This window comes from Suncus etruscus, chromosome 1 (assembly GCF_024139225.1).
Source record: "Suncus etruscus isolate mSunEtr1 chromosome 1, mSunEtr1.pri.cur, whole genome shotgun sequence".
Taxonomy (NCBI): Eukaryota; Metazoa; Chordata; class Mammalia; order Eulipotyphla; family Soricidae; genus Suncus; species Suncus etruscus.
Window position 1 is genome coordinate 24,539,693 of NC_064848.1, and position 11,467 is coordinate 24,551,159.

Consider the following 11,467-nt stretch of genomic DNA (forward strand, 5'->3'; position numbering starts at 1 on the left):
CCGGGTGTGGCCCAAAAACCAAAAAAATAAAAATAAAAATAAATAAAATAAAATAGTGTCCAGTGCTTTTCCTTATGTCAGTGTTTCCCTTAGGTCAATATTTCTGTGTGTGTGTGTGTGTGTGTGTGTGTGTGTGTGTGTGTGTGTCTCCTGGCAGGCACGGGAACCATATGGGATGCCGAGATTTGAACCACCGTCCGGCTGTGCAAGGCAAACACCCTACCGCTATCTCTCCAGTCCCCTGGTCTATATTTCTATTCTAAGTCAAGTTCCTCAAATTTTTGCATAGCAGCATTTCTATGGATATTTTTGTTCAGCAATTATTCACACTCATGGTTCTAGATTTTTGTGGGTTTTGCTTTATTGGGGGGGTTGTTTTATTTTATTTTTGTTCTTAGGTCACACCTGACAGGTGCTCAGGGGATATCCTTGGCTCTGCACTCAGGAATTACTCCTGGAAGTACTTTGGGGACTATATGCGATGCTGTGAATCAAATCTGCCTTGGCCACATGTAAGGCAAGCACCCTCCTACCCATAAATAAATAAATATATTTATTTATTTAGTGTTTTGGGGCCATATCCAGCAGCGCTCAGGCATCACTCCTGGATCTGCACTCAGAAATTGCTCCTGGCAGGCTAAGAAGACCATATGGGATGCCGGGGAAATCAAACCAGGATTGGTCCTGGGTCAGCTGCATGCAAGGCAAAGCCCTACTGCTGTGCTATCTCTTCAGCCCCTCATGGATATTTCTTTTTTGGGGGGGGGGCCACACCCGGCAGCGCTCAGGGGTTACTCCTGGATCCAGGCTCAGAAATCACTCCTGGCAGGCTCGGGGACCATATGGGATGCTGGGATTCGAAACACCGACCTTCTGCATGCAAGGCAAACGCCCTACCTCCATGCTATCTCTCCGGCCCTTCATGGATATTTCTTATAGGAAACTAAATCAGGGAAGTATAATTACTGCATCAAGGTCTGGGCACATCAGCGTTTTGTTTGTGTGTGTGTGTGTGTGTGTGTGTGTGTGTGTGTGTGTGTGTGTGTGTGTGTGTGTGTGTGTGTGTGCTATCACTCCAACCCACGGCCCATCTTTAAGGCTTCTCCTTTGGAGACAGTTGTAGCTTTCAGGGCATGTCTGGGGGTCACATTTTAGAACATGCTGTGTAACCATGATTTAGAACAGACAGTAGTTCTAAATGTGGCAATGTGGCCTGTGCTACCACAGATGGATTGAGCTCTGGAACCTCCTAATTCTCCCAGTTGGTCACACCCAGGTGTGACCCTGAGCCACTCAACCCTGGATGCAACTTTAACCATGATAAGCATGGGTCTGATACACAGCTACCCTCACAATGCTCAGCCCTGGGACAAATGTGCTGATATGTGAGTGATGAGTCAGGTTTGCAGAGGAACCTCTGGCTCTAGGCTCTCAGGGGCATAGGGCTCCCTCCTCACTCCACTCATGTTGGAGGGGAGTGTCTGTTTCCACTACTGTAATATAGTAGGATAGAATACAGCTCTGGTGATGACAGTATTGGAGGATGCCCAGTGTCAGCCTGTGGATGTGGCACTTGTAGTGGGAAAGGCAGGGGCCATGGGCACATCTCCTAACTGTAACAGGGGACTTGTTTTGTATGTGGTTGACCCAGTTTCAATCCCCAGAACTCCACATTGTTTCTGGAGCCCTGCACGAAGAGCCAGGAGAAAGCTCTGAGTATTGCCATTGTGGTCCTGAAACCTAAATAAATAACAAATACTGCCAGGGCATGCCTAAGCTTTTAGGGGGGCTCAGCCCACCAGATGTATCTTCAGATTTTCCCGCTGTGAACGCCTTTTTCTCCTGCGTGGATGGTTGAGGAATTTCCAAAGAGACACCTGGTATTACATTTTCAGCCAGTATCTGACTATCTCTCCTTTGTTTATATTAGGCAAAATATTGACCTCTATCAAATAATTTGGCCCAGAAATTCCAGCACCAAAGTTTATTTGAGAATCCCTTTTTTCTGAATATAGTCAGCCCTAAAAGCAAAGACAATTTTTCTCTCCTTTTCAAATATGTCCTTTGCAGCTGCAGTTTCTGGTAATCAAGGGCGTAACCAGAATACAGATTTTGACTTTTGACCCTCCTTTAGAAATAGGGAAGCTCATTCTTGGGGATTTGGTACCTCCCTTCATTTAACTCTATAACAATAGAGTGCAGCCTAGAAAGACCAAGTTTCTAGATATTTCCTATTTTCTCCTAATCCTGATTTTTGCGTTTTAAGTAAGCTTGCAAGGAGTTGTGACCTTCTCTCTTGTAATTTAGAATTTTTAGTCACACCCATAGCTTAGGTATTGTTATTGTTATAGTAGGCTTTGTGACTACAATTATTCTTCACCTGTGGCTAATTTTACCCCTATAAATTCCCCTGCTCAAAAAATTAAACTTGTCGCACTCCTGCCAGAAACGTGTTGACCCCACATTCTCCGTGTGGTTTCATTTATTTCATATTTCATCTGCTTGTGCTCCCACTTTCCTATCGTGTAGTGCTATGACTCACGAGAATTGCTGAGACGCAAGATGTCTACAACAAAATACATATATATATATATATATATATATATATATATATATATATATATATATATATATATATATATTTTGGTTTTTGGGCCACACTCGGTAACGCTCAGGGGTTACTCCTGGCTATGTGCTCAGAAGTTGCTCCTGGCTTGGGGGACCATATGGGACGCCGGGGGATCGAACCGCGGTCCGTCCAAGGCTAGCGCAGGCAAGGCAGGCACCTTACCTTTAGCGCCACCGCCCGGCCCCAAAATACATATTTTTTACTCATAGCCTGACCCCAGGGCCAGAATGTCCTGAGAATGTCCAGATCTCACATGGAAGAGTGGGGTGGCAGCATAGGAGCACTAGGTGTTCATGGAGTGAATACAAGATATATGAGGACCAGCAACTTCTGTAGTAGGGTGACTCTGAGATGCAAACACAGGTGTCTCACCATGAGAGCTGCATGGGTGCAAGTGGAAAACTGAGACAGAGGCCTGGAGAGATAGCACAGTGGCATTTGCCTTGCAAGCAGCTGATCCAGGACCAGAGGTGGTTGGTTCGAATCCTGGTGTCCCATATGGTCCCCAGTGCCTGCCAGGAGCTATTTCTGAGCAGACAGCCAGGAGTAACCCCTGAGCACCGCTGGGTGTGGCCCAAAAACCAAAAAAGAAAGAAAGAAAAAAAAAGGAAAACTGAGACAGGCAAAAGCACAAGCTAGTTTTAGTCCTGGGGCCCCTGAGGAGAAGCAATTAGAAGATGGGAGAGGGCAGGACCTAGAGCAGGGGTCTCAAACTCAGCCTGTGGGCCATTTGCAGCCCTCTGTACAACATTTTGTGGCCCTGCCCTAGAGGAATCTTTGTTTTGTTTTGTTTTGTTTTAGTTGTTTGGGTCACACACCCCCAATATTCAAGGCTTACTACTGACTTTGCACTCAAGGATCACCCCGACTTTGCCTCCTGCGGCCCCCAAGTAAATTGAGTTTGAGACCCCTGACCTAGAGGGACTGACTGTCTCTTCTCTCTCTCTCTCTCTCTCTCTCTCTCTCTCTCTCTCTCTCTCTCTCTCTCTCTCTCTCTCTCTCTCTCTCTCTCTCTTTCTTCTCTCTCTCTCTCTCTCTTTCTTCTCTCTCTCTCTCTCTTTCTTCTCTCTTTCTCTTTTTCTCTCTGTCTCTTTCTCCTGGGTTTGATACCCGACACCCCATAGGCTCCTCTGAACCAGCCAGGAATAAATTCTGAGGTATTTTTGCAGTATGCACAACCGGGTGTGACCCAAAACAACAATAACAACAAACAAGTAAACAACAAAAAAAGAAAAAGAATTTACAAAATTCTGAAGACCTTCCTCTTGGGAACTTTACTTCAATAGGCCTTGAGAGGACACTAGGACCCTTGATTCTTTTGTTTGTTTGTTTGTTTGTTTGTTTGTTTGTTTTGGGCCACACCCATTTGATGCTCAGGGGTTACTCCTGGCTAAGCACTCAGAAATCGCCCCTGGCATGGGGGGGGGGGACGACCATATGGGACACCGGGGGATCGAACCGAGGTCCTTCCTTGGCTAGAGCTTACAAGGCAGACACCTTACCTCTAGCACCACCTCACCGACCCCAAACCCCCGATTCTTAAGAAGCATCTGGGGCAGGGTGGTCCTCATAATGAGAGAAGCCTGAGCACTCTCTAGCTTTCCTGCACACCTACCCTTTCAGCTGGACACAGCTCCTGAACTTCTGTTCCCACAAATGGTAAAAGTAATGAAATCCCAGACTCAAGACTGGTTAGATCCAAACACAGGTCACAGTCAAGGGGATTCTCTGAATACACAAATTATGTGAAAATCAGGGGGGAAACTAGCCTGGAACTGCTTAGAAAGCCCACAGAGTTTTGTGCAAATGTTTAATATTGTTGTATTGACTTGGCACTTGCTTGATAAAAATGTGTTTGTATTTCACAAGTATGTGTCACTTAGATACCAAGTAAAGTGTCCCATGATCCCCACCAGAGGTCAGCAACCTTTCTGATGGCAACCAGTGGGCATAGACTATGCCAGGGGGTGGTGCTTGGGGCAAAGGCAAAGCTGGCAGGCAGGAACAAGGTCAGAACAAGGGCAGAGCAGGGTTGTGACCTCTTCTTTACGAACTCCTTTCCATCCCATGCCTTTACTGGAGCTCACATGGCTTAGTTAACACAAATCGCAGCCCAGGTGTCCATCCATCAATGTGTTAAAATCTAGTGATTCTTTTATGAATCACTTCTTCCAAGTAGACTTCCCTGATTGCAGCAAATGAATTTTTCTCTCTCATAGCATTTGTGAATACTCATAACTTTGGGTGTGCAATTGTCTCAGATGTGCATTAGTTCTCTTTAGGACTGGGCTCTGGTTTCCACTCTGGGCTGTAAGCTCATCCAACTCACACATTCCTGAGTTTTATAGGCCCCTGCTTTTCACAGTTTTTTGGTCACTATTCTGGGCTAGGATATCAATTTTATGGCTGATGTTTCTCAAAATTGTCTGAAAACAACTGTCTGGTACTGGAGTTAATGCTATACAGACTCTCCCTGGGGTGGATATGTAGGGAACAGGGGAAGGTTGGAATTTAAAGTCAGTTTCATTTAGGAGTAAACCAAGAATATTCTAGGACTTCAAACTTTTCTACTGGTAAAGTGCCAGAGTGATAGTACAGAAAGTAAGATGGGGGCCGGAGAGATAGCATGGAGGTAAGGCGTTTGCCTTTCATGCAGAAGGACGGCGGTTCAAATCCCGGCATCCCATATGGTCCCCTATGCCTGCCTGGGGCGATTTCTGAGCATAGAGCCAGGAGTAACTACTGAGCACTGCCGGGTGTGACCCAAAACAAAACAAAACAAACAAACAAAACAAAACAAAACAAAAGTAGGATGATGGGTCAGAGAGCTAGCACAGCGGTAGGGCATTTGCTTTGCACATGGCCAACCCTGTACAGACCCAGGTTTGATTCCTGGCATCCCATATGGTCCCAAGCCTGCCAGGAACAATTTCTGAGTGCAGAGCCATAAGTAACCTCTGAGCACCACCAGGTGTGGCCCAACAACAAACAACCCCCCCCCCCCACACACACACACCAAAAAAGAAAGTAGGATGTTTGCTTTGCACATTGCTGACCCAGGTTTGATTCCTGAACCACACCAGGAGTGATCCTGGAGTACTGCTGGGTCTGGCCCCCAAAACAAACAAGCAAAAAGTATCTATAAATCACCTGGTGATGTCATTGAATACATATCTCAGACAACTCAAAGGATTAAAATTACTCTTTATGTGCAATTACTCTTTATATATAAATATAAATATAAATTGGTATCTCAAGAATAAAGCCAGGGGGCCAGAGAAATAGCACAGTGGTAGGGCATTTTCCCTGTATACAGTCAACCCAGGATGGACGGTGGTTTGAATCCCAACATCCCATATGATCCCAGAGCCTGCCAGGAGCAATTTCTCAGCACAGAGCCAGGAGAAACCCCTGAGCACCGCTAGGTGTGACCCAAAAACAAAACAAACAAAATAAAAAGAATAAAGCTAGGAGTAGCCCCTTCCCCAGCACCAGAGGATGGAGCATGGAACAAAAAGCAAACAAATAAATGCTGACTGGGCTGAGGAGGTTTAGTACTGGCAACACAATGGGGAGGTGCTGCAGGACAAGGCAGTGAGGTCAGAGTCACCAGAAGCCTCAGTGTCAGCGAGCAGGACTTTGTCACCAAGTGGGCAGAGCCTTGTAGCACAAAGGACAAAGTGTGCAGTGCAGTGTGGGCATAGGCAAGTAGTGGAGCTGGGGGTGTGTGCGGAGGGCATGGCAGAGATAGGTTTGGAGGACTCAGGGGCCTGGGAAATGGGAGCAGTCACAGAGAGGCAGGTCACTGACCCCTAGCCAAGGCAGTGGCCACAAGTGACCTTATGTGGACTGAACCATGCTGAGCCACTGACAGCTCCACAACTTCTGCAGAGCTGATGGGGTTTAGGGTGCTATATGATTGAACACATTTGATGGGAAAGTAGAGCATCTTTGTTTTTAATTTATTTACTTTTTTTTTTTTTTTTTTTTGATTTTGATTTATACCTGGAAGTGCTCAGGGATTACTCCTGGTTCTGTTCACCACTCACTCCTGGTGGTGCTCAGGGCATCATATGGGATGTGGAGGGTCGAAATGGATAAGCAGCATGCAAGGAAAGTGCCCAACCTGCTGTATTATCCCCTCTGCCCCCAGAAGAGAAACATATATAGATGTATATATACAAATTCTTTAATTGAATTACTGTGACATACACAATTACAAAGTTCTTTTTTTTCCTTTTTTTTTTTTCTGATTTTGGGGTCACACCTGGCAGTGCACAGGGGTTACTTCCTGGCTCTACGCTCCTGGCAGGATCAGGGGACCATGCTGGGATTTGAACCATCATCCTTCTGCATGCAAGGCAAACGTACTACCTCCATGCTATCTCTCCAGCCCCACAAAGTTCTTTTTAATTTTTTTAAATTTCGGTTTTATGTTTTTTTTTTTTTTTTTATGGTCACACTTGGCAACGCTCAGGGGTTACTCCTGGCTCTGTGCTCAGAAATGTCTCCTGGCAGGCTCAGGGGACCATATGGGATGCTGGGTTTCGAACCACAGTCCATCCTGGGTCACTGCATGCAAGGCAAGTTGTTTCCAGATTCTGGCTATTGTAAATAGCACTGCAATAAATAGGCATGAGGCATGCATTGTATTGTGTTTTTGTGTTCCTAGGATATATTCCTAGGAGTGCTATAGCTGGGTCATATGAAAGCTCAATTTCATATTGGAGGAATCTCCATATTGTTTTCCATAAAGGCTGGACTAGACGGCATTCCCACCAGTAATGAATGGGATTTCCTTTCTCCCCACATTCCCTACAGCACTTATTGTTCTTGTTCTTTGTGATGTGTGCCAGTCTGTGTGATGTGAGATGGTACCTCATTGTTGTTTTGATTTGCATCTCCCTGATAGTGATGTGGAGCATTTTTTCATGCATCTTTTGGCCATTTCATATTTCTTCTTTGAGGAAGTGTTTATTCTTCTCCCCATTTTTTTGTTTTTGGGTCCCATCTGGTGGTGCTCAGGGGTTACACCTGACTCTGTGCTCAGAAATCCCTTCTGGTAGGCACGGAGGACCATATTGGATGCTGGGATTTGAACCACTGTCTGTCCTGCAATCTCTCCGGCCTTCTTCTCCCCATTTTTTGAAGGAGTTAGACTTATTTTGTTGTTATTTGTTTGTTTATTTGTTTGGTTTTTGGGCCACACCGGTAACCCTCAGGGGTTACTCCTGGCTATGTGCTCAGAAGTCGCTCCTGGCCTGGGGGGACCATATGGGACGCCAGGGGATTGAACTGCGGTCCATTCCTAGGCTAGCGCTGGCAAGACAGACACCTTACCTCTAGCGCCACCGCGCCGGCCCCGTTATTGTTGTTCAGTTCTATCCGAACCTTGTATATCTTAAATGTTAGCCCCTTATCTGATGGGTATTGGGTGAATGATTTCTCCCATTCTGTGGGTGGCCTTTGTATCCTAGTCACTGTTTCCTTTGAGGTGCAAAAGCTTCTCAGTTTAATGTAGTCCCATTTGTTTATTTCTGCTTCCACTTGTTTGCACAGTGATGCCTCCTCTTTGTTTGTTTTTTTTTGTTTTTGTTTTTGTTTTTGGGCCACACCCAGCATTGCTCAGGGGTTACTACTGGCTGTCTGCTCAGAAATAGCTCCTGGCAGGCACAGGGGACCATGTGGGACACCGGGATTCGAACCAACCACCTTTGGTCCTGGATCGGCTGCTTGCAAGGCAAACACCGCTGTGCTATCTCTCCGGGCCTGATGAAGATGCCTTTAGTCTCAATGTCATGGAGTGTTTCACCTATGTGATCTTCTATATACCTTCAGGTATGGGTCTGATATCAAGGTCTTAAATCCATTTGGATTTGGCCTTTGTGCATGGTATTAGATGGACATCCAAGTTTTGTTGAAGAGGCTTTCCTTGTTCCATTTTGCATTTCTTGCCCCTTTATTAAAGATTAATTTATTGTATGCCTGGGGAACATTCTCTGAAAACTCAATCTATTCCATTGATCTGAGGGTCTATCTTTATTCCAATACCATGCTGTTTTAATGACTATTGCTTTAATTATAAAGTTCTTAATGATTTTCAGTCACACAATGTCCAATATTCTTTACCAGTGCAGATTTTCTGCCACCAATGTCTTCAGCTTCCCTTCAGTCCTCATCACTACCCTCTCCTGCCTACCTCTATGGTGGCAGACATTTTCTTCTCTCTCTCTCTCTCTCTCTCTCTCTCTCTCTCTCTCTCTCTCTCTCTCTCTCTCTCCCTCTCTCTCTCTCTCTCTCTCTCTCTCTCTCTCTCTCCCTCTCTCTCTCTCTCTCTCTCTCTCCATATCACTTTATTTTCTCTCAGCACCCAGTTCTTGTCCAGAGTGATTATTTCCAATTATCATTGCTATAGGGGTCCCTTTTCTGCCCTAATTGCACTTGCCCACTATTTATGGCAAACTTCCTACCATGCTCTGGTCCTCCTGGATCTCATTTCTATTGTTTATTGATATTAATATTATACTATCTTTTTTAATATCCCACAGATGTGTTTGATCCTACTGTGCCTATTCTTCTCCCACTGACTCATTTCACTCAGCACAATACTTTCCATATCCATCCATATATAAGCAAATTTCATGACTTCATTTTTCCTAATAGCTGCACAGTATTCCATTGTGTAGATGTACCACAGATTCTTTATCCACTGTTTTTTTTTTTGTGTGTGGTTTTTTTTTTTTTTTTTTTGGTTTTTGGGCCACACCCAGCAGTGCTCAGGGGTCACTCCTGACTGTCTGCTCAAAAATAGCTCCTGGCAGGCACAGGGGACCATATGGGACACCGGGATTCAAACCAACCACCTTTGGTCCTGGATCGGCTGCTTGCAAGGCAAACGCCACTGTGCTATCTCTCCGGGCCCATTATCCACTGTTCTTTAGTACTTGGGTAGTTTCCAGATTCTGGCTATTGTGAGTAGTGCTAAAATGAATAGAGGAGTACAGAGGGCTTTTCTGCTTTTTATTTTTGGGTCTCTAGGGCATATTCCAAGCAATGGTATTGTTTAGTCATATGGAAGCTCAATTTCTAGTTTTATGAGGAATATTCATATTATTTTCCAAAAAGGCTTGACCAGTAGGCATTCTCACTAGCAGTGAATGAGGGTCTCTTTCTCCCTGCATTTACACAAACATTGGTTGTTCTTATTCTTTTTGGTGTCTGCCAGTCAGTAGTGGAACTTTAAATCTGATGTAGTGCTCACAAGACCTAAGGAGTCAGAGTTGACTGGGCCCTGAGGTATAGGGACCCTTTGGGGGTCTCCAGAGCCATACTATACTGAGGTTTCAACTCAAGTCCTGGCACACTGAAAAATCCCAGCCCTGCAAACACCCTGGTAGTCAAACACTGATCTGAAGTGTCTGAAGTGAGTCAAAAAGACTTGCAGTGGGAGAGGAAGACAAATCTTGTTCATGACATGCGAATGGCCCCATACTTTGTGCTCTGAGAAGGCAAAGGTGAGCAGAGTCTGTGTTTCTCAGGGTAATTGGGGAAGACACTTTGGAGGCAGTAACAAATGACTTGGAAGGGCTGACAAGCTTGGTGAAGAATGATAATGCAAAGGGAAAACAAGCTTCTGGAACATAGGAGTTTGCATAACATTGGGAGATGGCACATGGCAGAAGTCCAGGCTGTACTGGTGGATGATTTCGACAGAGAGACAGAGAGGCTAGGGTATATACAGAGCCTGTATGACAAACTGGAGACTTCTGATTTACTGAGGAAGGTTTTGCCACAGGAGAATAATTTCTGGCTCTGTGCTCAGAGATCACTCATGACTGAGCTTGGGGGGTCATATGGAGTACTGGGAATTGAACCTTGGTTGGCCACATGCAAGGCAAGTATTCTACCTGCTGTAATATCACTCCAGTCTCTACTTTTTTTTTTTCGGGAGGGGGGCACACCTGGTGACACTCAGGGGTTACTCCTGGCTGTGTGCTCAGAAATCGCTCCTGGCTTGGGGGACCATATGGGAAGCCGGGGATCGAATCACCGTCTGTCCTGGGTCAGCTATGTGCAAGGCAAACGACTACCACTGCGCCATTGCTCCAGCCCCTCCAAACTCTACTTTTTAAATCATACATCAATGTAGGAATTCATAAGGGGCATCACAAACCTAATTTTAAATACTTACCTGGCAGGGGAGATACCATGATCACAAAGGTGGTTTCCCCAGGGCGAGGCTTATCCATTGCACTCCGGATGTGCTGACCCCTACGATTTCCCCAAATGTGGGAAACTCGACTGCATAATTTGTGGTAGTGGGGGACAGCGTTCATGCTCTCCCCTGAAAAACAAAAAAGAAGAAAAACAAAACAAACAAAAAAAACCCTAATTTTAAAGTGAATGCCCCTTCATCAACTGCTGCTGACTACTCATGCCAGACTCTTTCCAGGCTTAATCATCAGTCTGTGGAGCTCAAAATCTTGTCCTATGACGTGAGCCTGGATCTCACTTTCAAGATCTGCACTATCAGGCCTCTCCAGATGACCTTTATACGCTTATCTTCTGCTGCTATGACTTTCTTTCTCCCTGGGACCAAATTCCACTCATTCACTCTCCAAGCAAGAACTAGTTCAAACTGCTCCTCCTTTATGAAGTTTTGTCTCTGCTTCTCTCTCAAGGGGAGAGGTCCATTATGCTTCTGAATCATCCAAGTTATATATGTAAATATATATACATATATACACACACATATATATATATATATATATGTCACACCTGTTCTCAGAAGACTATGTAGTGAGAAGTTTTGAACCCAGGTCTGCAATAAGCAAGGCA

At 45.1% G+C, this 11,467-nt stretch overlaps 1 non-coding gene across 1 annotated transcript; it reads left to right on the forward strand.

The window, feature by feature from the left end:
• Window positions 1-10,812: 10,812 nt before the first annotated feature.
• Window positions 10,813-10,976, forward strand: LOC126025912 (U1 spliceosomal RNA). Its single transcript, XR_007501539.1, has one exon. It is a non-coding gene; the product is annotated as a U1 spliceosomal RNA (small nuclear RNA).
• Window positions 10,977-11,467: the final 491 nt, after the last annotated feature.